The 5,024-nt window shown below is 37.0% G+C and overlaps 1 long non-coding RNA gene across 1 annotated transcript; it reads right to left on the minus strand.

Moving 5' to 3' along the window:
- Positions 1 to 3,308: 3,308 nt before the first annotated feature.
- LOC117483733 lies at positions 3,309 to 4,140 on the minus strand. The gene is made up of 3 exons (XR_004556016.1): positions 4,036 to 4,140; positions 3,710 to 3,759; positions 3,309 to 3,391 (listed from the first exon to the last, which is right to left on the minus strand). It is a non-coding gene; the product is annotated as an uncharacterized LOC117483733 (long non-coding RNA).
- Positions 4,141 to 5,024: the final 884 nt, after the last annotated feature.

Here is a 5,024-nt window from a genome sequence, read left to right on the forward strand (position 1 = left end):
AGTGTCTCTACTTTAAAGAGTCCTCTCCTGCTGATGTTCAGGTGTATATCAGTATGTAGTGTCTCTACTTTAAAGAGTCCTCTCCTGCTGATGTTTAGGTGTGTAGCGTTTCTACTTTAAAGAGTCCTCTCCTGCTGATGTTCAGGTGTATATCAGTATGTAGTGTCTCTACTTTAAAGAGTCCTCTCCTGCTGATGTTCAGGTGTATATCAGTATGTAGTGTCTCTACTTTAAAGAGTCCTCTCCTGCTGATGTTCAGGTGTATATCAGTATGTAGTGTCTCTACTTTAAAGAGTCCTCTCCTGCTGATGTTCAGGTGTATATCAGTATGTAGTGTCTCTACTTTAAAGAGTCCTCTCCTCATGATGTTCAGGTGTGTATCATTATGTAGTGTCTCTACTTTAAAGAGTACTCTCCTGCTGATGTTTAGGTGTATATCAGTATGTAGTGTCTCTACTGGGACATGTCTCCATGCTTTAATGTTCAGTTGTGATTGGTCGACCGCTTAGAGATGTCCCGCCCCTTAGCCTATCACGTACAATGTGTTGGAGCGCTAGCCAATAGGAGTGCAATGATAAATACAGAAATGATGAGAAACACAGTGCTGTACAGCTCCATGCTGCTATAGTCAGCTAAAGCTCTTTATTTGTTTTTAAAAGACATTTAGGAGACATTGTGACACATGAGGAAAAACCGTTGAAGCATCTTCTTATTTTTTTATACACGTAAATATCTCTTAAGGCACAAGATAAATTAAGAAGACGGGGAACAACAAAACCGCCTTTCAGAGAAGCTCTCGCATCCAAAAGAGAAAACAGTTTGATCCTTTCAAAATAAAACAGGAACAAGGAAGAGAAATGGGTGACAGCTGCAAAATACACGTAATGAAACATTACATACATAACAGAGCGTTCATACATGTGCGTAAAATACTTTCTTGATAGCAAGAGAGTGTATTTGAAAAGAAACGATATTATTTACTGTTTTAAATACTAACATTTATGTTGTAGTTTGATATAAATCCCTTTTGAGCAAGTGCTGTGAAATCAATGCAGTTTTTAAACATGATATGCGTGGTAACAAATATATGTACACCAAATAAAAGAATAAGTAAACGTGAATTTCAACAATTTCAAGACCTAAAAATGACACGTATTATTGACACATTAAGACTCATGTTGATTCATAAACAACATGTGGAAAACTTGATTATAGCGGAACTTATGACGATATAAACCCAGACTGAAATGGTGACTAACTAAAGAAAAAAGCACATTTTTTAGACCTTGTTTCTAATTTTAGGAGATGTCAATTAATTCCAATTTTATCAATTTTAAAAACCGTTATTTGTGGATTTATTTGTAATTATTTGATATTTTTCAGAAGATTTTGTCGTCATCTTACTCCAACTTTCCATTATTTGTCCATATTTATTGGCCAGTAAATAAAGCTTATTTTTCGCATATTTTTGACAATGTTATAAAAAGGGGACATTTTTTTGTGTTGCAGATAATTTCTCTTAGTTCACCAATGTGAATTTTTTAAATGTACTTTTTTGTGTATTAAAAAGCTTCTTTTTTTTTTTAAAGCAATCAGAAGTGTTTTTATTAATGTGAAAAGTGGTGCAAACATATATTTGTACTAGGAATATTTTTGGTGTAAATTTAAAGTGTAAACTGTTAATGTGTACATTTTGTTAATGTCATTTTTTCCCAATTGTATCAGTTTTTAAAGCCACTTTTATTAGATTTCTTCTGTAATTTAAACATCAAAAACACTGTCTTTATTTTCAAAATAAAAGATATTCAAATAAACAAAAAACTGGATATCTTTTATTGTGAAAAACCGACAGGAAGTGATGTTTTCTTTAGGATAGCTACACATTAATCACATCACAAGCACTGTCTTTATTCACTGGTTTATTCCTGTATTTTCAAAATAAAAGACAAAAAACTGGAGATATCTTATTGTGAAAAGCCGACAGGAAGTGATGGTTTCTTTATGATACACATTAATCGGGGAACATGACAATACCATAAATGTGTATAAAATGTGTTTTTATACATAGTGGCTTTAGATAAATGAAGAAAATATGCGTGATAATTGCAATACTAATATTTGGGGAAATACGGATAAATCTGTCTGTTTTCAACTTCTAACTTTCATATTTAACAGAAAAAATAGGTCTTTTCTCATAAAGGAAGGGAACACTACTCCATAAATATGTTATTTATATAATTGCAATACATGACTCTCTAATTTGGCATTTTTTCAATTATAAATACTCTTAATTTGAGATAAGAACTACTCGCTAAAACCGACTGATGATCCCAGATAGATGCAAAAAACACAAAATATTCAGCTTTAAAAACAATAACAATGGCCTTATTCTAGAATAACAACAGGTGTATTACCGGATACAAAAACTGTGGATTCAACACACCTTTTGTGTACTCAGTGGCGATTCTAGAGTCTGTGGGGGCCCTAGGCAAAAATTCACTGGGGGCCCCTTGAAACCAGCCCCAACACACTCTTCCCCCCCCCCCCCCCAGAGCGGAGCAAGGCAACGAAACTTAAAATAAGAAGCAGCATTTTACGGCGCGCTATGCATGGGGCCGCCTTGAGGGGGTTTCCCGACATGTCCTTGCAGTAAATGAAAGGGTGTTTAATGTTGTGGACCTTCTTAATCTACCTCCTTTGGGGGCCCCCTTCTGGTCCTGGGCCCCAAGCAGTTGCCTGCCTTGCCTGTGTGTACTTATACTTATCTTTAAGATGTTTTAAACACATGTTATCAAAGTGGAATTAAACCAGAGGAAAGCAAACGAGGGAAGAGAATACAAAAAATGACTTCTCGTCTCTTTGGTGGCGTCTAGAATGTTTTTCATTCGTAAAAACGAATGAATCAAAGAAAACGACAAACAATCATTTGGCCTGAATCTCTCAAACACGGCGCCCTTCTTTAGTCGAGCGTCATCGTTTATATATTTACAAAGTTTTACATGTTACCGCAAAAAAATAGATTGTCTTCCTCTACAGCTGGTATATATATTCTCCTATAAATATGGAATATATTTTCCACAGCAGTACATGGTAGTATTGGTGATATATTGAATATTCTACATGTGGAATACTCCCTTTAAAGCCTGGCTCTTCTTAAAGGGGAGGTCTGCCTTGCGACTGATGTGGTTAAATGGATCAAAGCTGCTTCTTCTTTACTTTGTACACTTAGTAAAAATAATAGATGTACTGTATCATTGTGGTGATGATGATGATGGTTGTGGTGATGATGGTTGTGGTGATGATGATTGTGATGATGATGATGGTGATTGTGATGGTTGTTTCGCTCTATAGTTGTTGAGGTTTCGTCAGACCATCTTCACTCAGCTCATACCTGCAGGAGGAGAAAGAGAAGCTTTTATTTTGAAAATCTGACAGATCCATGCTTTTATTTTGAAAATCTGACAGATCCATGCTTTTATTTTTGAAAATCTGACAGATCCATGCTTTTATTTTGAAAATCTGACAGATCCATGCTTTTATTTTGAAAATCTGACAGATCCATGCTTTTATTTTGGAAATCTGACAGATACATGCTTTTATTTTGATTCAAAGATTTCTTAACATCATACATGAAACTGAGCTGTTTGTTGGTCTTCATATTTGTATGATCAGAGTTTTATAAATAATAAGTGAGATATCAATCACTCACCATTGTGTCCAACCCTTAGACGTGTCCTCGTACGTCAAATCCACCAGAACCTGAGGAGAAAAGACAACAGAGCTTATTTAAAAATGCTAAATCAAGTGTTTAAAAGACTGCAAACAGTTGAAATATGACATGAGCAGAATAATCTACCATCCTTGAAGATACTCTTGTAACACTATTTCAGGTAGATGAACAAACTGGAATATTGTCAAAACTCAAGATTTAAATCCATAATCCTCAAACAAAGACTGCTTTATAGATAATTGGATTGATTTCAAGACATTTCTGTATTTAATGAAGCGTGTAGAATCTGTATTGAGAGAGCGTACCTTTCCCAGAAGGCCTTTGTGTTTGGAGAGCAGTCCTCCTCCGTTCTTCACCGCGACGTCCAGAGTGCGTCTGTGGAGCTCCACGAGAGACACACTGAACTCATAGCTGAGGAGGAGGAGAGGAAACATTACCAATCATCAGCTGCTAAAATTACTACGTTTAAAAGCACAAGGCGCTTTCACACCGGAGTACTTTTCCCAGGAATAGTTTTCACCCCTTTTTAGTGCCTGCTAGAGAGCAGGTACTTTCCTGGGGAGAAAAAGGTTCCAATTTCTGATTGGCTGGGCGAATTGCAAACCACGCCCCGTAAAACTCTGAAAGGTTTTTGTGAAGCCGCCATTTTATTTGCTCGCATTAGCATTATTATCATTAGCATTAGCCCAGCGGACAAACGGAGAGAGTCTAAATTATGGCAACACAAAAGAAAGGGGAGCGGTGGAGTGAGGAGGAGGTGTCTGCGCTTCTGGCGATTTACTCTGAAGGCTTCAGTAGAAGCTGCAGGGAGTCCCAGCAGCTTCTACTGAAGCCAGTCCCCAACTCCGGGGACTTCTGGCCGGGGACTTCGGGTGGCAGTATACGTCGTGAAGTTGTTTGCGGCCTGCCAGTAAACCCAAAGCAGAAGAAGAAGAAGAAGTGACGTCAGCGGCTCCCTCAGGGACTTATTCCGGTGTGAACACGATTTACTAGATAGTTCCAGGAAATAAAAGTTCCGGGAACTATTCCTGGGAAAAGTACTTGGTGTGAAAGCGCCTATAGTATTTATTTTCCTGCCACTCCAGACTATAAGGCAAGGCAAGTTTATTTATATAACACTTTTCAACACAAGGCAATTCAAAGTGCTTTACAAAAATCAAAGACATTAAGAGCATAAAACACATTAGAAACATTAAAAAGCAAAGATAATAAAACATAAATAAAAGTTATAAAGTCTTCAGCCGGGATTTCAAAGTAGTCAGAGTTGCAGCGGACCTGCAAGTTTCTGGGAGTT

Source organism: Trematomus bernacchii, unplaced genomic scaffold (assembly GCF_902827165.1).
Source record: "Trematomus bernacchii unplaced genomic scaffold, fTreBer1.1, whole genome shotgun sequence".
Lineage (NCBI taxonomy): Eukaryota > Metazoa > Chordata > Actinopteri > Perciformes > Nototheniidae > Trematomus > Trematomus bernacchii.